This window comes from Triticum dicoccoides, chromosome 6B (assembly GCF_002162155.2).
Source record: "Triticum dicoccoides isolate Atlit2015 ecotype Zavitan chromosome 6B, WEW_v2.0, whole genome shotgun sequence".
NCBI lineage: Eukaryota > Viridiplantae > Streptophyta > Magnoliopsida > Poales > Poaceae > Triticum > Triticum dicoccoides.
This window is the reverse complement of record NC_041391.1, coordinates 41658440-41680290: the sequence shown is the minus strand read 5'-3', so window position 1 is coordinate 41680290 and position 21851 is coordinate 41658440. Positions and strand designations below refer to the sequence as shown.

Below are 21851 nucleotides of genomic sequence, written 5' to 3'. Positions count from 1 at the left end.
CCCGCAGACTTTCTTTCGCCACCTCAGATCATCTTCCCCATTGCCGGCAGCCACGCCAACTGCATTACCATCATCGACTGAGCAGATGAACCTAAGGACTACACAGTTCCGGAAGAGAGGTCGCAGTCTTTCGTGTTTGCTTACGTTATACATCGGTTATTATTACCTGCTACTTTATCGTTCAAACTTGAGTTTTAAAATGCCCGTGGGTCTCATATCGAGGCAGCAACAAATAGTATATGTCTACTATCTGGTTCATCTGGAGTCTTCTATGTGGTTCATGCTGGGTGGGCAACAAACAATAGATGATCCATTGTCTATCTTTTTAAACTGAAGCTATAATCTACCTGCTATCACTAGTTTTGGATCCATCCACTCGTTTTCTACCATCAGTCTTGATTTTTGCATGCACCCCTTAGGCCTGACAAAATCTAACTATATTTTTTATTATGCATGTCAGATATTGTACACTATCGTACTGAACATGTAGAGAAAAAGAGAAGACCATTGCATGGGAATATAATGTCATGCAGACGCCGCTCCATGGTGGGTGAAGTGCCCCCCCTTCCGCATTTCTAGATTGTATTCCAGAGGAAGATAACTGTTCAGATGGGGATTCAGAAGGAGCCGCCCACTCCTGTTTACCACCTGAGGTGCTTTCTCTAACCTGACATGCTGATGTTGGTCACATCATGCATATGGCGCATCGCATTGCTCACATTATACATCTTATATGTCATCAACTTAGTTTAGATTTGCTTTGTGTGAATGCCACCTGTTTAGTTTCTATACGTGAATCATGCAATGCCATCCTGTTTAGCCAGTCATCGTATATGTGAATTGTATCGTGCCATATTTTTTTCATAATGTATTCCATTTGTCAACAATGTTTATATATTCATCTACTCTTCCTATGCATCAGCCATTTGAGTCGGTCATGGGAAAATCTGGAGTGAAAACAAGGTCTTCTGAGCAGTCAGTGCTACCTGTCAATGCAGATTTCTTGCTGGTTATAGATAGCTCCTCAGAGGAGGATTCAGAGACAGATGACCAGTCGTATTCCCCCCGAGGTGCATGCTCTAACTTGGCAGTGTTATATTGCTCATATCATGGTGTCTTGCATTGACATGCCATCTGCTTAGATTAGACATGCTTTGTGTGAATGCCTTCTGTTTGCTTTGTATATCAGATATGTGAATTATGCAATGCCATGTTTTTCAGCAGTTATCATATATGTGAATTATGCATCGCCATGTAACCAGGCATCATATATGTGAATTATCTCATGCCATCTTTTTTTCATTACGTATTCCATTTGTCGACAATCTGTGTATATTGAACTACTCTTCGTGTATATCAGCCATTTGAGCCGGTTATGGAAAAATCTGGAGTGAAAACATGGTCTTCAGAGCAGGCAATGGTACCCGTTGAAGCATATATCTCGATGGTTACAGGGAGCTCCTCAAAGGAGGATTCAGAGACAGATGACCAGTCCTATATCTCACCTGAGGTGTATGCTCTAAGTTGCAATGTGTATATTTCTCATATCATGCATATGGTGTCTTGCATTGCTTAGTTCAGACAGCATATGCACAATATTGAATTCCATCTACTTAGTTTAGAGATCATACATGCGAGTGCCAGCTGCTTAGTATATGAATCAATTATGTCAATTATATCATGACATCCTTTATACTTAGACAACATGTATGTGAATTATTTCAGCCCAACCTATTTTAGAAAGACATCATATAGTTTTGTCATGTCATCCTGTTTAAATACTCATCATATGTTGAATTATGCCATTATATCCTGTTAAGTTATCCATCATATATCTGAAACGGTGTCATGCTATCCTGTTTAGTTAGGCATCATATATGTGAAATTGTGTCATGTTGTCATGTTTGGTTAGACAACATGTATGTGAATTACCACATCTATCTATCATACAATGTCTATACGTTCAATTTCTTTTCTTGTTTATCAGTCATTTGAATTGGAGGGGGTGATGGCAGTATCTAAGGGAGCGAAAACCCGTTCTTCACAAAATACAGTGCTACCCATCGATGCAGATAGAACCATGGTTGTACTAGCCCACAAACTAGCCCCACCACACATAATCGAGACTCTTCCAGATTGCACACTTACACCATTGGGCAGAGAACCAGCTACAACCCATCTAACCGCAACCCCAGCGGATAGTAACCCACTTCTAGTTGACAAAGCGCCATGTCCACCACGGAGTACCCCCACACGAGCAGTTTGTAAAGCAACTGTAGTGCCCAAAGCACGAAGACTACCACAGCTAACCCAAACTCCACATTTAAAGCAAAAGAGCAACTGTTCTCAGGTCAGATTCCGTAGCTATGGTCCATACTCCTTTGCTGTTGCATCACTGTATTTACTCATACCAACTACTTTCGAATTTGAAGGATCCAATTGAAACTCCAATGGCGCAACATGTATGTTTTAAATCTATTTCTTTAACTGGATTGTTGTTCTAACTTCTTGCTCTATGTTGATTTCAGTTTTTAAGTTGTATAAACAGTTATGTTCTCATGTGATGCAGATTAGAAGTGTTGCCAATGTTGTGTAGTTTCTCACACTTATATTCTGTCTATGCTGTTGTGTCTTAAAAAGATATGAGTTGAACTGTGTCTCTATCTTGATTAGGCAACATAAACTATAATGATATGGACAATACAGTGACCATAGTACATAGATATATGTTTGTTTGATGTTGTTATCCTGTCCACCTTACTACTGAACCGGTTTACCAAAATGAGTTTCGTATACTACATGCTAAACCTGTGATGTGTATGCTTGTTTCTCTTGTAGTATGCAAACAAAATATTGGAGAAGAGCACCCCACTATGCAATGGTAGAGAAAGTAATAATGCAGATAAGGTTCAAGATAGTGAGATAACCCTATTGGTCTCCAAGAAAGGGGATAAAAATGATCTTGTAGACAGTGAGAAAACCCCACAGTCCTGCGTTAATGTAGTGTTCGAGTTACTGGCCAGTACCGCTGGCACAAGCTCTTCGAACTCGCCGCCTAAATCACTTCGGCTTCTTCAGTATCAGCTACAAGCTGAAAGGCATCAGTTAGTTGTGCTGCGTCAAGAAGCCGAAGGACTGAGGAAGTCCCTGCAAACTTCAGATGCATACTTTCTTGTGCAACAGCAAGCGCTGAAGGATTTAAGCGCCATACAAGAGAAAGTTAATAAGCTTGCTAAGCATCTTGCCAGCATTATGGGTACTCGGGATATGGTTTCTTGAGCTCTTCTGAAGTGGTAGTTCTGGACATGTTTTGCTGCAGCGTTTATATCCTGCTTTGTTCCCTATATTTGCACTGGTGGCGAACTTTGATGCCCAGTGGATGTAATATGTGTAATAGTCGTGATAGCCTAGCGTAAGTTGCTTACTTATTTATTTCCTTGTTGTCTTGTTTATTTGTTTGCCTGTATTCGGTGTAGTTCTTTTTTCGCGATTTGCTAGTGGCCGCAATAAGCTATTTTTTAAAACTAGGCCACAATAACCATGGGCTACATATTTACTGTAGTGACACTGGGCCTCCAACCGGCCGTAGAAACAATGGGCCTTCTACGGGCCATAGACACAATGGGCCTTCTACGAGACGTATCATCAATGGGCCCTATATGGGCCGTCTGATCAATTGGCCAAACATGGGCCAATAACAGACCGCGTTATGGTCATAAACGGGCTAGAGTTGGAATCGTCCGTTTATGGACCGACCATAACGGGCTATCGTTAATAGGTCGTATTTGATGACGCTATGAAAAAGGCCCAACGTATTAACGGGCCACAAACGGGCCGGCTGTAACAACGGGCTGAATTTGGCCCACAAGCAGAAAATGACAGTAACGGGCCATAAGTAACCGAATGCTGGAAATGAGCCCAAGAATAAATGGGCCCTGAGAAGGCCGAAAGATAACATGGGCTAAAAATGGCCCAATGGAATAGTGGACCGTTAATAGGTATAAAGTGATAAAGTGTTCATTATGGACCAGTTTCACCACGGGTCATCAATGGGCCAAGAGTTACAAAGGGCCTCATATGGGTCGAAAGACGTCATGGGCCATATATGGGCCGGAAGTTAAAACGGGCTGGAATCATATTGGACGGCCCAGATGACGCTACTGGGTCTAATTCGGATAGGCCGTAACGGGCCCTGTGTTAGCGGGCTGTAAATGGGCTATATGCGAACATGACGTTAACAGGCTTTCCGTGGGCCAGCCCGCCACCTTTTGACCAAGTCAAACGGGGCGGCCTTTTCACAGGATTGGGCCTTTGTTGGGCCGTGCCACGTGTCGATGTATCATAGGCGCCTTCGGTCCAATGAGTGGATGGCATCTGTTCCAACGGTGAGCCGACACGTGTTTCCTCCAGCCAATGATGATTTTACACATGGAAAATCCCCATTGGTCGGGACTGTTAACGGGTTATCGGATCCAAAACCGGACCCGATAGCTTAACGGCGTTCCGTTACGGTGGACGCCACGTGTCAGTCACCCTTGACGAAAGCACTTCTGTGACGCGCGATTTATCGTCATGGAAGTGGACATTTCCGTGATGATAATTTTGGTAATGTCATGGAACACTTCTACGACAGCACATGTATGACTATCTTGATTCTGTCATAAAATCATCATGGATGTACATGCATGACAAAAAACGCGACCTACTGTGACAAACACGTATCATAACGGAAGTATATATTTTTTATAGTGACATCCCCCTCCCCCAGCCCCCTGATGAAGACACCGCCATCACCCGGTACCTATTTCTGATTTGGTCTATGTTTACTTACGAGCCAGCAACATGGTGCCAGTGCACACATGCAAGGTGCATGGAGGTGGTCATATAGATAACTCAAAGATGACAAAAAGTAGGCGAAGTAGGAGTACTTGAATCCTAATCATCTAGAGTAGTTTTCTTGAGGTAGAATAAAGCAATAACTAATATACCAATATCAATAGATCCAAAGGGGTAAATTCAAATCTCGGCCATGAAACTAAGTCAATGCAAGGAGGAGGGGAACTTTTGGTCTATGGGGACATATGCACCTTATATGGGAAACAAAATTTAGTAATTCAACAAAAAGTCGAAATTTCTGAAAATATTTTTGAAATAAACTTGACCTTCTATTGTACTCATGAGAAAATAAATTCACAAAAAAAATATCCCTTTGACTTCTTCTCAAAAAAAGACAAATTTTTGGCTAAAATAGTGTGAATAATGACCTATAATAGCAAATAAATTTTGTCTTTTTTACTGTGAGGTCAACTTTTGTTTTTTTCGTCGAGATTTATTTACTAGTGCAAAAGTAAGTCAAGTGTTTTGTCCAAATAGTTCTTACCTATTTTGACTTTTTATTAAAATATTAAAAGAAAATTCCCATATAGGGTGTATATACACCCAGAAACCAAAGTGTATTTCCCAATGCAAGGACCTAGATTGCTCCAAATATCAGTACTATTGATCACATAATTAATACACAAATAATATCCCTTCAAGAAAATACACAAATTATATCCTACCTAATATACGTGTGCAATTAATATACTCCTGCCATTGTAGTGGTTTCTTATTTGAAAAATATTCTTTTTTTGAGAAAATGAAAAATCTTTACCTACTAATAAACCAGCTATTGCATCTGGTCGTCCGTCGTGGTTGTTTGGCAAAAAAGCCCCTCGGTTTAAAGGAAATCAACCCGCGCTCCCTGTTTAAGTGGATATGAGAAAACGCTTCGTTTTTTCACAAAACACCCTGTCGTTTGAAGCATTCAACCCGCGGTCCGAGCAGATTTGTGTAAAGGAAAAAAACGCGACCACAAGAGGGAGCACGGGCTCGCCTCCTCTCCCTCATCGCCGCTGCCGCCACCACCCACGCCGTCCGCTTCCGGCAACCACCAACGCCGCGCAGCATGCCCCCGAGCTCTCCACGGTCCGCGCCTCCCTCCCCTCCGGCTATATTCTCCTCTCCCGTCTTCTACCGCCCGCTCGCCCGTGACTAGGGTTTCGGGCAGGGCTTCGTCGGAGCCACGAGAGCCATGAGCGTGACGGAGGCTGGGGAAAGAATGGAAACACTACTGCTCGCAATGACAGGATGGTGCTGTGCGTGCGCCGCCCCAAGGCCGCAACTGCTTCCTCCAGTCGTCCCTCCTCCATGGCTACATCTTGGTGAGATCCCTTCCACCCAAGCCTCTCCCCCTTTCTTTTTTTAAAATTGATTCCCAATTCCTTGATCAAACCATGCTCCTCTACTCCTGTAGGTCTCGCTTAGCTACCAGTACAGTGCAGATTGCTTTCTTTATTCAATTGATTTTGTTGTCTATGTATTACCTGAACTCCAAGGGAACCAACTTACATGGCGTAATGGATGGAGGTCAGTACATGTTTTCCTGATATGTTCACTTTTTTTTAATAGTTCCCATCAGATTACAAGCATGGGCTTTGTGCAATAGGCAGAAATCTGTTTGTAATCAATCAAAGATAATGAGAACATTTACTGAAATCTTTGTAACTTTTGATCCTATGAATTGCTTTGATTGGAAGTCCAACAATTATCTCATCTTATTAGGAACTCACTTTTCAAACATATGCATTGGTAGTTTTTATGTCTTTGCTTTTGCCTTCTGAACATACTGGATTGCACTCTGTAGGAGATGGCACAGATCTCTCCTTCTGAACATGGTATTAAACATTGCAAACAACTGATTATAGTAGTTAGCAAATTCAAATCATTGTATATTGTTAGTTACGTGTCTTTTCATATGAAATACTATTATTTTGGGGAAATGCATCTGGCTGAGTTTTAATGAAACTCCTTAGATTTTGTATGGTGAGATTGTCTTCAGCAAACAAGATCTATATTGTTATTGGGGTCCTTTTATTTTTGTTCCAGGTGTTATTGGGGCTTATTTTTTCATGATTGGAAACAAGATGTTGCTGGTGTTGGAGCTCACAGAGAATGGTATTATGATAGTCTACTTACTTCTGAAGGTGCATTAGAAGATAAGTGGATGTCCAGATTCTTTGGCCTCAGAAAAGTGGTGATAAAAATCTTGAAGTATTGTTAGCATTTTCCTCTAAAAATGGAAAGAGCAGATACAAAGAAGGTACATAGTGCTGTTCATTGTCATGGAAAATTATTATACTTTTGTTATATTGAGTAGTTGTTGTTGGATGCCATTTGTCTCTTTGAAAAACATCTGATGTAAATTTGGTGTACTTCAACTCAAATACCTACTACTAGAACAAAAACCTACAACTAAATGGTTCCAAGAACATTGCATGTTATTGTAAAAGTCTTGGTCAATATTCTTGTGTTACTGTGATGTAGTAGACAAATTTTTATGCTTGGACATTTTTAACTTTTCTTATAGCAACTATTGCTCTAAAATTCTTTTGTCGTTCTCTTACTTCTACTGATGGCAGAAGAGAACACATTTGGGTACACCTACCAGGACAGTTTGTTCTACGTTTATCTTGCTTTGGGGTTGCAGACCCTAACATATCAAGATAGCTCTTGATGGTATAACATGACATTGGCAGGAATTATGGATGACTACTTTGATGGGTAGTTTTCTGAAGAAATGATTGTCCCAGGTACTGTGATGCTCGCAGTTCTATCTTTTTCAGTGCTTGCATATGCCATTGTGATACAAGATACTGCCAGATTTTGCAATGTCCATGATTCAGATTGACCATGATTGCTACTGCTATTTAAGATCATAAACTTTGTCATGGTTGATTAAATAGGCACAGCTTATTTTAGTTGCAGACCCTAATATATCAAGAAAGCATTGCTACAAATTTAGAAGTAGGATGTAGTTTTTCATAGTTCCTGTCAAGTATGCTTATTTGCAATCTAGGATCACAATTGTAAGGTTAATACTTTTAGTTGTGTAGCATAGCAAATCTCAGCTCTTGAAAATTTTCCTACCATACCAACACATTTGGTAGGATTTGCCTTATTTTGTAATGAGCAAACAAAAAATGTTTTAAATATAACAAATAATTATGTGCAGTAGTACATGGTTGGAAATTCCTTTCCTATTCAATGCATATTAGAGTGGAATTTGCACTATTTGGTATGCATTCACAGTCAACATGGGGTGCTGAAGTAGTGTAAATTGTTTGAAGTTGCCTTTTGGCCAGTATATTTGAAGTTGCCTTTTGGCCAATATATATAAGGATGGAGTACTGTATTGTTTGGTCTGCCTTTTTGGTCTGTATCGTTGAATCGACACCCTTAAGCTCTTTTTGGTTTCTATTATCCGTGAGCGCATATGAGCATCGATGAAAACTATTCTCGGATGAAACGTGAGCATGCCTTGGTATGAAGGACTGATTTTTTTCAGCATCCGGGGGAAGTTTTCCTGTTTTGATTTTACAATTTTGACTCTTCCCTTCCCCTGTTGATGGTAAACATTAACACGTAGTTGTATACATATTTTGAAAATCGTAAGTGGTTTTAACATTTCACATCATGATATTGTAGTTTACGGTACTAAGCTTGACACTGCTCGGTGTGCTGTTGTTCTTCGTCAGCGTGGAGCTAGCCGTCGCCGCTATGGTACATGTACCCGTTGCCTCCGCTTGACATAGTTCGCTATGGAGATATACATGGGAAAGTCGCGACAGAGATGCCCCACTTCAACCCACGGATCCGGGGTGATTGTGGCGGTCAGCTGGTGACTGAGCTCAAAATCCGGTTCAGCGTCAATGGTTGTCTGCGCTCCAGTACAAGGAGTGGTGGCGCTTCGAGGAGACAGCTGCGTGCCTTCGTCAGTTGTTTTGTGTACTACTTTTCACTTTCAGAATCAATTCGTGATTCCATAGTGAGTCATTACGAATGAAATTATGGGGGGTTTTGCTCTAGGCATCAGATCAGGAAGCAACAAGCCGTCTCTTTGGTGGTATCTTTGGTGCTCCAGTAGTAGATATTGCTGGAATAGCTAAAGGACTTAGTTGTAACACTTGCTCTGAACTTTACTCAACAAGCAAGTTTTCCAAAAATTGAAGTCGGATTTTTTTCAGGGTTCCTATACATATACACAAATAGTAGGTAAAGATATATTCTAGGACCTATGGTGCCCAGCAAGCATAAACAAATTTAGCTTGCAGTTTTGTTAACGCTTCGCTATGCTTTGGTACAATGTTTAGGCGTAGTGCCAGTTTACTGATAAATAACCCTCCGGCAAGGTTCATATCTAAGTCTTGGTTGATCAACTGTTGCACGCCGAACTAAAATCTTTCCTTCAGGATGTTTTTTAGGTTTAAAAGACTTTTCATTAATCGCATCATTGTGCATACAAATGACGGACTGAAGTAGGCCATGGACCCTCCCGTCTAATATAAAAAATCCATGAGATCTAGCATAGCTAGCTAGCCCATGATCTACTTGGTTACACTCTCGATGCATCAGGGATGTGCAGCACTACTGAAAATGAATCATCTGCTCCCTAATATCCACATACCCTCAAACAGTCTTGATCTGCAGGTCCCAGTGAATTGTAGCACCTCAAAAACTATGAGCTGTCGATTTTCAAGATTACCGGGCCAGTTACCATTCATTTGGATGAGTGAGAGCAAGAAACAGCCTCAGCTTTTGCTTCCTCGGTGGTGTCCGAGCACTGTCGGAGTTCAGTTCCCAGCGAAAACAACATCTGTCCTTTGTACTGGAATGATTATTCCTGTTGCAACGTACTCCTTAGTACTTCCCATTATCTATGGATATGTAATCTTAATGAAAATCGCATGTTTCTGGATATCGCCATGTATGCATCGCTTGATTTTTCCACACACCAAAGTTTCTATCAATCAATGTGTGCGTGGGTGATTAGATTAGAACAAAAATACAGTTTTGAAATTTGATAAGGAGTCCTGATGGACGTGTATATATATGCATGTGTTGTTTATATTTGAATCGAGAGAAAGTACAAAAACAATATACACTTATGTGCTTGTCTAGAGGCGTCCTGATGGAATCCTCTAATACCACCAGGCCACAGCAGCGGAGCAGTGTGTGTGTGTGTGTGTTTTCTCTTTTTTGTAAAACATCGAGCAGTGCGGTTTTCCCTACAATCATGCCTTGCAATTCCCATCCCATGACAACGTCTCAATTATAACCTGACATGATCTTGGTGTTCTTGCGTTTGATCGACCGGTACTGGCCAGCCTAGCAGGACGCAACATGCATGATGAAAAAACAGAATGCATTGGAAGACTACATTGAATGTGAGGGAGCTCGGTGTCCAAGGTATACATGATGGCTTGGTGCTGGAGCTTGGAGGCCGCAAGAGTCAAAAGCCGAGAGATCCCGCAAGAAAAAAAGGCCGAGCTAGAGAAGCGGTGGAGATTTCTTATGGCTGAGTGGGACGAGGAGACGGGGATGAACGGAAAGAAGTGGGTGCACATGACAAATAAGAGGCTGGTAGATAGCACTGCGGGTTCGTTATGAAGCAGCACACATGGGTAGAAGGAGAAGTAGATGCTCGAGGGGAGGGCGGCACACGGGTGGTGTTCCTGGATTGGTAGAGTGGCAGCGTTGAGTCAGGGGGAGGTTTGGTGTGGTGCATGTGGGTAAGAGTATGCACGGTCCATCATGATGGTGCACAAGTGAACCTCTCTTACTGAATTAGAGGGTGTGAAATTTTCTCTCCCATTGCAACGCATGGGCAATTTTCCTAGTATTATACAAGTACTCTTCAAGAACGACTTGTCCACTAGTCCTCTCCCATCCGGGACTGCACTCGAAGCCCATCAGCCAATTGTGCACCTAACCTACCTAACCCACGCGTCAGCTCCCACGGAGGGACTCCACCTGCCCGCCCCCGGCTGTCTTCGTCGTCAGATCGCCGGACGCCGGTGATCCTGTCTGCGTCTTACCACAAACCCACGGCCATTCCGATGTCGCGCTTCGGGAAGACCGTCCTCCTCTGCTTGGCCCTGTTCGCCGCATGGCACCTCTGCTCGACCCTCTTCGCCGGCGCGCCTCCTGGTGGCCACTCTGCAGAGGAGAAAGCTGTAGTCAGCGACGCGGCCGGGAACGCGTCGGGCCTAAGTCTCGCGAGATAGGCCGGCGTCCGGGCGGCGGCCGGCACGGGCCGCAACTTCGTCGTCTCGCCGCTGTCGATCCACGCGGCGCTCGCGATGGTGGCCGCCGACGCGCGGGGCGAGACGCGCAGGGAGCTCCTGGGGCTCCTCGGGTCAGCGTCGCTCGACGAGCTGCACCGCGCGCCGGCGATCAAGCTTGTCGGCAGGCTCAACGGACTAAAGCAGACGTCCTTCGCCTGCGGCGTCTGGGTCGACCGGAGGCGGGCGCTCAGGCCAGAGTTCACGGCCACCGGCGCGTCGCGGTACGCCGCAACGGCGGAATCCGTGGACTTCGTGTTGGGGGCCGAGGAGGCGAGGCGGCGCGTGAACGGCTTCGTGGCGGACGCGACGAAGCAGCGCATCCGTGGCATCCTCCCTCCCGGCTCCGTCGACTCGTCTGTTGGGGAACGTAGTAATTTCAAAAAAATTCCTACGTACACGCAAGATCATGGTGATGGCATAGCAACGAGAGGGGAGAGTGTTGTCCACGTACCCTCGTAGACCGTAAGTAGAAGCGTTATGACAACGCGGTTGATGTAGTCGTACGTCTTCACGATCCGACCGATCCAAGTACCGAACGTACGGCACCTCCGAGTTCAACACACGTTCAGCTCGATGACGATCCCCGGGCTCCGATCCAGCAAAGCTTCGGGGATGAGTTCCGTCAGCACGACGGCGTGGTGACGATGATGATGCTCTACCGGCGCAGGGCTTCGCCTAAACTCCACGACGATATGACCGAGGTGGAATATGGTGGAGGGGGGCACCGCACACGGCTAAGGAACGATCCGTAGATCAACTTGTGTGTCATGGGGTGCCCCCCTGCCCCCGTATATAAAGGAGCAAGGGGAGGGCCGCCCAAGAAGGAGGAGGCGCGCCCAAGGGGGGAGTCCTACTCCCACCGGGAGTAGGACTCCTTTCCTAGTAGGAGTAGGAGAGAAGGAAGGGGAAGAGAGAAGGGAACGAAGGAGGGGGTGCGGCCCCTCCCCCTAGTCCAATTCGGACTAGGCCTTGGGGGGCGTGCGGCCTGCCCTAGGCAGCCCCTCTCTCTTTCCCGTATGGCCCAATAAGGCCCAATACTTCTCCCCGGCGAATTCCCGTAACTCTCCGGTACTCCGATAAATACCCGAATCACTCGGAACCTTTTCGAACTCCGAATATAGTCGTCCAATATATCGATCTTTACGTCTCGGCCATTTTGAGACTCCTCGTCATGTCCCCGATCTCATCCGGGACTCCGAACTCCTTCGGTACATCAAAACTCATAAACTCATAATATAACTGTCATCGAAACCTTAAGCGTGCGGACCCTACGGGTTCGAGAACTATGTAGACATGACCTAGAACTATTCTTGGTCAATAACCAATAGCGGAACCTGGATGCCCATATTGGCTCCTACATATTCTACGATGATCTTTATCGGTCAAAGCGCATAACAACATACTTTGTTCCCTTTTGTCATCGGTATGTTACTTGCCCGAGATTCGATCGTCGGTATCCAATACCTAGTTCAATCTCGTTACCGGCAATTCTCTTTACTCGTTACATAATGCATCATCCCGCAACTAACTCATTAGTCACATTGCTTGCAAGGCTTATAGTGATGTGCATTACCGAGAGGGCCCAGAGATACCTCTCCGACAATCGGAGTAACAAAACCTAATCTCGAAATACGCCAACCCAACATGTACTTTTGGAGACACCTGTAGTACTCCTTTATAATCACCCAGTTACGTTGTGACGTTTAGTAGCACCCAAAGTGTTCCTCCAGTAAACGGGAGTTGCATAATCTCATAGTTACAGGAACATGTATAAGTCATGAAGAAAGCAATAGCAACATACTAAACGATCAAGTGCTAGGCTAACGGAATGGGTCATGTCAATCACATCATTCTCCTAATGATGTGATCCCATTAATCAAATGACAACACATGTCTATGGTTAGGAAACATAACCATCTTTGATTAATGAGCTAGTTAAGTAGAGGCATACTAGTGACTATATGTTTGTCTATGTATTCACACATGTATCATGTTTCCGGTTAATACAATTCTAGCATGAATAATAAACATTTATCATGAAATAAGAAAATAAATAATAACTTTATTATTGCCTCTAGGGCATATTTCCTTCAGTCTCCCACTTGCACTAGAGTCAATAATCTAGTTCACATCGCTATGTGATTTAACACCAATATTCACATCTGCATGTGATTAATACCCATAGTTCACATCATCATGTGATCAACACCCAAAGGGTTTACTAGAGTCAATGATCTAGTTCACATCGCTATGTGATTAACACCCAAAAGAGTACTAAGGTATGATCATGTTTTGCTCGTGAGAGAAGCTTAGTCAACGGGTCTGTCATATTCAGAGCCGTATGTATTTTGCAAATATTCTATGTCCACAATGCTCTGCACGGAGCTACTCTAGCTAACTACTCCCACTTTCAATATGTATCCAGATTGAGACTTAGACTCATCTCGATTGGTGTAAAAGCTTGCATCATTGTAACTTTAACGATGGGCTCTTTTATCACCTCCATAATCGAGAAACATCTCCTTAGTCCTCACCAAGGATATTCTTGACCCATGTCCAGTGATCTACTTATTAGATCAAAATTGTATTCCTTTGCCAAACACAGAGCAAGGTATACAATAGGTCTAGTTCACAGCATAGCATACTTTATAGAACCTATGACTGAGGCATAGGGAATGACTTTTCATTCTCTTTCTATTTTCTGCAATGGTCGGGTCTTGAGTCTTACTCACCTTCACACCTTGTAACACAGGCAAGAACTCCTTCTTTGACTGTTCCATTTTGAACTATTTCAAAAATTTATCAAGGTATGTACTCATTGAAAAATCTTATCAAGCGTCTTGATCTATCTATATAGATCTTGATGCTCAATGTGTAAGCAGCTTCACCGAGGTCTTGCTTTGAAAAACTCTTATTCAAGTATCCTTTCATGCTATCCAGAATTTCCATATCATTTCCAATTAACAATATGTCATCCACATATAATATTAGAAATGCTACAGAGCTCCCACTCACTTTCTTGTAAATACAGGCTTCTTCAAAAGTCTGTATAAAACCATATGCTTTGATCAACTCATCAAAGCATATATTCCAACTCCGAGATGCTTGCACCAGTCCATAGATGGATCGCTGGAGCTTGCACAATTTGTTAGCACCTTTAGGATTGACAAAACCTTCTGGTTGCATCATATACAACTATTTTTTAAGAAAACCATTAAAGAATGCAGTTTCGTTTATCCATTTGCCAGATTTCATAAAATGTGGCAATTGCTAACATGATTCAGACAGACTTAAGCATAGATACGAGTGAAAAACTCTCATCGTAGTCAACACCTTGAACTTGTCGAAAACCTTTTTGCGACAATTCTAGCTTTGTAGATAGTAACACTATCAGCGTCCGTCTTCCTCTTGAAGATCCATTTAATCTCAATGTCTCGCCGATCATTGGGCAAGTCAATCAAAGTTCATACTTTGTTTTCATACATGGATCTTATCTCAGATCTCATGGCCTCAAGCCATTTTGTGGAATCTGGGCTCACCATCGCTTCTTCATAGTTCGTAGGTTCGTCATGGTCTAGTAACATAACTTCCAGAACAGGATTACCATACCACTCTGGTGCGGATCTTACTCTGTAAGACCTACGAGGTTCTGTAGTAACTTAATCTGAAGTTTCATGATCATCATCATTAACTTCCTCACTAATTGGTGTAGTAGTCACAGGAACAGATTTCTGTGATGAACTACTTTCAAATGAGGGAGCAGGTACAGTTACCTCATCAAGTTCTACTTTCCTCCCACTCACTTCTTTCGAAAGAAACTCCTTCTCTAGAAAGGATCCATTCTTAGCAACGAATGTTTTGCCTTTGGATTTGTGATAGAAGGAGTACCCAACAGTTTTCTTTGGGTATTCTATGAAGACGCACTTCTCCGATTTTGGGTTCGAGCTTATCACGTTGAAAACCTTTTTCATATAAGCATCGCAACTCCAAACTTTAAGAAACGACAGCTTAGGTTTACTTCTAAACCATAGTTCATACGATGTCGTCTCAACGGATTTAGATGGTGCCCTTTTAACGTGAATGCAGCTGTCTCTAATGTATAACCTCAAAACGATAATGGTAAATCAGTAAGAGACATCATAGATCGCACCATATCCAATAAAGTGCGGTTACGACGTTCGGACACACCATAACGTTGTGGTGTTCCAGGTAGCGTGAGCTATGAAACTATTCCACATTGTTTTAATTGAATACCAAACTCGTAACTCAAATATTCATCTCCACGATCAGATCGCAGAAACTTTATTTTCTTGTTACGATGATTTTCCACTTCACTCTGAAATTCTTTGAACCTTTCAACTATTTCAGACTTATGTTTCATCAAGTAGATATACCCATATCTGCTCAAATCATTTTGTGAAGGTCAGAAAATAACGATACTTGCCACGAGCATCAACACTCATTGGATTGCATACATCGATATGTATTATTTCCAATAAGTCAGTAGCTTGTTCCATTGTTCCGGAGAACGGAGTTTTAGTCATCTTGCCCAAAAGGCACGGTTCGCAAGCATCAAATGATTCATAACCAAGTGATTCCAAAAATCCATCTTTACGGAGTTTCTTCATGCGCTTTACACCAATATGACCCAAACGGCAGTGCCACAAATAAGTTGCACTATCATTATCAACTTTGCATCTTTTGGCATCAATATTATGAATATATGTATCACTACGATCGAGATCCAACAAACTATTTTCATTGGGTGTATGACCATCAAAGGTTTTATTCATTTAAACAGAACAACAATTATTCTCTGATTTTAAATGAATAACCTTATTGCAATAAACATGATCAAATCATATTCATGCTCAACGCAAACACCAAATAACATTTATTTAGGTTCAACACTAATCCCGAAAGTATAGGGAGTGTACGATGATGATCATATCAATCTTGGAACCACTTCCAACACTCATCGTCACTTCCCCTTAACTAGTTTCTGTTTATTCTGTAACTCCTGTTTTGAGTTACTAATCTTAGCAACCGAACAAGTATCAAATACTCAGGGGTTACTATAAAGACTAGTTAGGTACACATCAATAATCTGTATATCAAATATACCCTTGTTTAGTTTGCCATCCTTCTTATCCACCAAATATTCAGGGTATTTCCGTTTCCAGTGACCATTTCCTTTGCAGTGTAAGCACTCAGTTTCAGGCTTTGGTTCAGCTTTGGGCTTCTTCTTGGGAGTGACAACTTGCTTGTCATTCTACTTGAAGTTCCCTTTCTATCCCTTTGCCCTTTTCTTGAAACTAGTGGTCTTGTCAATCATCAATACTTGATGCTCTTTCTTGATTTCTACCTTCGTCGATTTCAGCATCACGAAGAGCTTGGGAATCGTTTTCGTCATCCCTTGCATTATAGTTCATCACGAAGTTCTACTAACTTGGTGTTGGTGACTAGAGAATTCTGTCAATCACTATCTTATCTGGAAGATTAACTCCCACTTGATTCAAGCGATTGTAGTACCCAGACAATCTGAGCACATGCTCACTAGTTGAGCGATTCTCCTCCATCTTTTAGCTATAGAACTTGTTGGAGACTTCATATCTCTCAACTCGGGTATTTGCTTGAAATATTAACTTCAAGTCCTGGAACATCTCATATGGTCCATGATGTTCAAAACGTCTTTGAAGTCCCGATTCTAAGCTGTTAAGCATGGTGCACTAAACTATTAAATAGTCATCATATTGAGCTAGCCAAACATTCATAACGTCTGCATCTGCTCCTGCAATAGGTCTGTCACCTAGCGGTGCATTAAGGACATAATTCTTCTGTGCAGCAATGAGGATAAACCTCAGATCACGGATCCAATCCGCATCATTGCTACTAACATCTTTCAACACAATTTTCTCTAGGAACATATCAAAATAAACATATGAAAGGAACAACGCAAGCTATTGATCTACAACATAATTTGCAAAATACTACCATGACTAAGTTCATGATAAATTTAAGTTCAATTAATCATATTACTAAAGAACTCCCACTTAGATAGACATCCCTCTAATCCTCTAAGTGATTACGTGATCCATATCAACTACACCATGTCCGATCATCACGTGAGATGGAGTAGTTTCAACGGTGAACATCACTATGTTGATCATATCTACTATATGATTCACGCTCGACCTTTCGGTCTCCGTGTTCCGAGGCCATATCTGTATATGCTAGGCTCGTCAAGTTTAACCCGAGTATTCCGCGTGTGCAACTGTTTTGCACCCGTTGTATTTAAACGTAGAGCCTATCACACCCGATCATCACATGGTGTCTCAGCACGAAGAACTTTCGCAACGGTGCATACTCAAGGAGAACACTACTTGATAATTAGTGAGAGATCATCTTAAAATGCTACCGTCAATCAAAGCAAGATAAGATGCATAAAGGATAAACATCACATGCAATCAATATAAGTGATATGATATGGCCATCATTATCTTGTGCTTGTGATCTCCATCTTCGAAGCACCGTCGTGATCACCATCGTCACCGGCGCGACACCTTGATCTCCATCGTAGCATCGTTGTCGTTACGCCATCTATTGCTTCTACGACTATCGCTGCCGCTTAGAGATAAAGTAAAGCAATTACAGGGTGTTTGCATTTCATACAATAAAGCGACAACCATATGGCTCCAGCCAGTTGCCGATAACTTCGGTTACAAAACATGATCATCTCATACAATAAATATAGCATCACGTCTTGACCATATCACATCACAACATGCCCTGCAAAAACAAGTTAGACGTCCTCTACTTTGCTGTTGCAAATTTTACGTGGCTGCTACGGGCTTAGCAAGAACCGTTCTTACCTACGCATCAAAACCACAACGATAGTTCGTCAAGTTAGTGTTGTTTTAACCTTCGCAAGGACCGGGCGTAGCCACACTCGATTCAGCTAAAGTGAGAGAGACAGACACCCGCCAGCCACCTTTAAGCACGAGTGCTCGCAACGGTGAAACCAGTCTCGCGTAAGCGTACGCGTAATGTCGGTCCGTGCCGCTTCATCTCACAATACCGCCGAACCAAAGTATGACATGCTGGTAAGCAGTATGACTTGTATCGCCCACAACTCACTTGTGTTCTACTCGTGCATATAACATCAACGCATAAAACCTAGGCTCGGATGCCACTGTTGGGGAACGTAGTAATTTCAAAAAATTTCCTACGTACACGCAAGATCATGGTGATGGCATAGCAACGAGAGGGGAGAGTGTTGTCCACGTACCATCGTAGACCGTAAGCGGAAGCGTTATGACAACGCGGTTGATATAGTCGTACGTCTTCACGGTCCGACCGATCCAAGTACCGAACGTACGGCACCTCCGAGTTCAGCACACGTTCAGCTCGATGACGATCCCCAGGCTCCGATCCAGTAAAGCTTCGGGGATGAGTTCCGTCGGCACGACGGCGTGGTGACGATGATGATGCTCTACCGGCGCAGGGCTTCGCCTAAACTCCGCGACGATATGACCGAGGTGGAATATGGTGGAGGGGGGCACCGCACACGGCTAAGGAACGATTCGTAGATCAACTTGTGTGTCATGGGGTGCCCCCCTGCCCCCGTATATAAAGGAGCAAGGGGAGGGCCGGCCAAGGAGGAGGAGGCGCGCCCAAGGGGGGAGTCCTACTCCCACCGGGAGTAGGACTCTTCCTTTCCTAGTAGGAGTAGGAGAGAAAGAAGGGGAAGAGAGAAGGAAAGGAAGGAGGGGGTGCGGCCCCTCCCCATAGTCCAATTCGGACTAGGCCTTGGGGGGGCGCGCGGCCTGCCCTAGGCAGCCCCTCTCTCTTTCTCGTATGGCCCAATAAGGCCCAATACTTCTCCCCGGCGAATTCCCGTAACTCTCCGGTACTCCGATAAATACCCGAATCATTCGAAACCTTTCCCAACTCCGAATATACTCGTCCAATATATCGATCTTTACGTCTCGACCATTTCGAGACTCCTCGTCATGTTCCCGATCTCATCCGGGACTCCGAACTCCTTCGGTACATCAAAACTCATAAACTCATAATATAACTGTCATCGAAACCTTAAGCGTGCGGACCCTACAGGTTCGAGAACTATGTAGACATGACCTAGAACTATTCTTGGTCAATAACCAATAGCGGAACCTGGATGCCCATATTGGCTCCTACATATTCTACGAAGATCTTTATCGATTAAACCGCATAACAACATACTTTGTTCCCTTTTGTCATCGGTATGTTACTTGCCCGAGATTCGATCGTCGGTATCCAATACCTAGTTCAATCTCGTTACCGGCAAGTCTCTTTACTCGTTACATAATGCATCATCCCGCAACTAACTCATTAGTCATATTGCTTGCAAGGCTTATAGTGATGTGCATTACCGAGAGGGCCCAGAGATACCTCTCCGACAATCGGAGTGACAAAACCTAATCTCGAAATACGCCAACCCAACATGTACTTTTGGAGACACCTGTAGTACTCCTTTATAATCACCCAGTTACGTTATGACGTTTGGTAGCACCCAAAGTGTTCCTCCAGTAAACGGGAGTTGCATAATCTCATAGTTACAGGAACATGTATAAGTCATGAAGAAAGCAATAGCAACATACTAAACGATCAAGTGCTAGGCTAACGAAATGGGTCATGTCAATCACATCATTCTCCTAATGATGTGATCCCATTAATCAAATGACAACACATGTCTATGGTTAGGAAACATAACCATCTTTGATTAATGAACTAGTTAAGTAGAGGCATACTAGTGACTATATGTTTGTCTATGTATTCACACATGTATCATGTTTCCGCTTAATACAATTCTAGCATGAATAATAAACATTTATCATGAAATGAGAAAATAAATAATAACTTTATTATTGCCTCTAGGGCATAATTACTTCATCGTCCACGGCCGTCATCCTTGCCAACGCGCTCTACTTCAAAGGCGCATGGCCTGAGCCGTTCGCCGTCTTCACCGCGCCGTTCCACACCCCAGGCGGCGCCACCGTGCGCGTGCCCGCCATGACGACAGGCCGGTCACAGTACATCGCGCTCTACCCGGGCTTCAGGGCCCTCAAGCTGCCCTACAGGAACGACGGTGACCGAGCTGCCGCATTCTACATGCTTATCCTTCTCCCGGACAGCGGCACCCTCAGCCTCACCGATCTGTATGACAAGGTGGTGTCATCGCCGGAGTTCATCAGGAAGCACACGTCCCCAAGTTCAAGTTCACGACCGAGTTTGAGGCGTCGTCAGACATGCGGAAGCTTGGTGTCACCAGGGCTTTCACAGGCGGCGACTTCTCAGGCATGGTGAGCGGCGGGGATGCGCGGCTCTCCATCGGCGGGGTGCACCACAAGGCCACCATCGAGGTGGACGAGCAAGGCACCGTGGCCGCTGCTGCCACGGCCACAGACATGGCTGGCAGCGCGCTTCCAAGCGAGCCGCCGCACTTTGTGGATTTTGTGGCGGATCGGCCCTTCTTGTTTGCCGTGGTTGAGGAGAGGACGGGCACAACGCTGTTCTTGGGTCATGTGGTTAATCCCCCGGCTAACTGAGTAAAATGTGGAACCATTTGGTTGTTGAATGCAGTACGAGGCAGGAGTGAGTGCTGATCTCCGTTGAAAAAAGCAAGATTATTTCTTGCTTTGCTTAAGAGCTTGATACATTATCCAGCAAATCATGTCCCAGATCAATGCCAGGTCATTAGTATGACTTTGCAAACTGGCAACTGAAAAAGAAAGCTGTCTGTCTCTTGGTATAGCAGCCAGGGAAAAAATATGCCTGCAAGATTTCTTGTCCCATTTAAATCAACAATGCTACACATACAGGTTTTTACAGGAGTTTACAGGATTGATTTTATGTGGCGGTTTTTGATTGGGTGTTAGTTGGGGAGGGGCCCCACCGCCATGAAAATCAGGGGGGTGATGTTTATGAAGTTTGGAAGGAGCCTGTAAACTCCTGTAAAGCCCTGTAGATGTAGCATTTTTGCATTTAAATTCAGGAATGTTTAGTTACTCTCTAGTATGGGTATCCAGGTGAGGCATGACTGCCAGGGCATGCAGAGTAACCAAGATTCAAAAAATTCCCTCTGCTGCCTTCTTCCCTCTGCTACCTCCCCGGCATTTGTACCAATGTACTAGGTGTTGGGTTTGAGAAATATATTCAGGTGGGGGAGTTCTCTCCTCCCCCCGGTGAAAATTCAAAAAAAAAAAGATGTTTCACTACTGAAGAGGGAGAGAAAATTGAGCAGGATGGCAAGGAACTAGTGGCTGAACTAGTAGAGGTCTCTCGAGTGGCAGCTCATCAAATGGCACCAGTGGTCTAGTGGTAGAATAGTACCCTGCCACGGTACAGACCCGGGTTCGATTCCCGGCTGGTGCAACCTTAAATTTATTTTATGGTTCTTAGTTTTTTTTAACTAGCAACAAAAAATTGTGACTAAATCTTGTTTTATAACTAGAACAGTCCAAGCAACAAAAAAAAGGATGCTGATTATTAATTAAAGAAACTAAATCTTGTTCTAGCCAAAAACACCCAAAACTTTATGAGAATCGTTTCCAACCGGCGCACCGGTCGAAGCATTGCGCCGGACTCACACGAGCCTTGCAATCGCTCGATCGTGTGAACGCACGGAAGCACCCAAAAAGAAGC

General features: G+C 43.6%; 1 long non-coding RNA gene, 1 other non-coding gene and 1 pseudogene across 2 annotated transcripts; all 3 read left to right on the top strand.

Annotated features, from left to right (window-relative positions):
• The first annotated feature begins 6288 nt into the window (after positions 1-6288).
• LOC119322664 lies at positions 6289-7557 on the top strand. Its single transcript, XR_005155792.1, has 3 exons — positions 6289-6408; positions 6928-7141; positions 7461-7557. It is a non-coding gene; the product is annotated as an uncharacterized LOC119322664 (long non-coding RNA).
• A 3364-nt stretch (positions 7558-10921) lies between these two features.
• LOC119322299 lies at positions 10922-20755 on the top strand (annotated as a pseudogene).
• A 755-nt stretch (positions 20756-21510) lies between these two features.
• On the top strand, positions 21511-21581 carry TRNAG-GCC. The gene has a single exon. It is a non-coding gene; the product is annotated as a tRNA-Gly (tRNA).
• Positions 21582-21851: the final 270 nt, after the last annotated feature.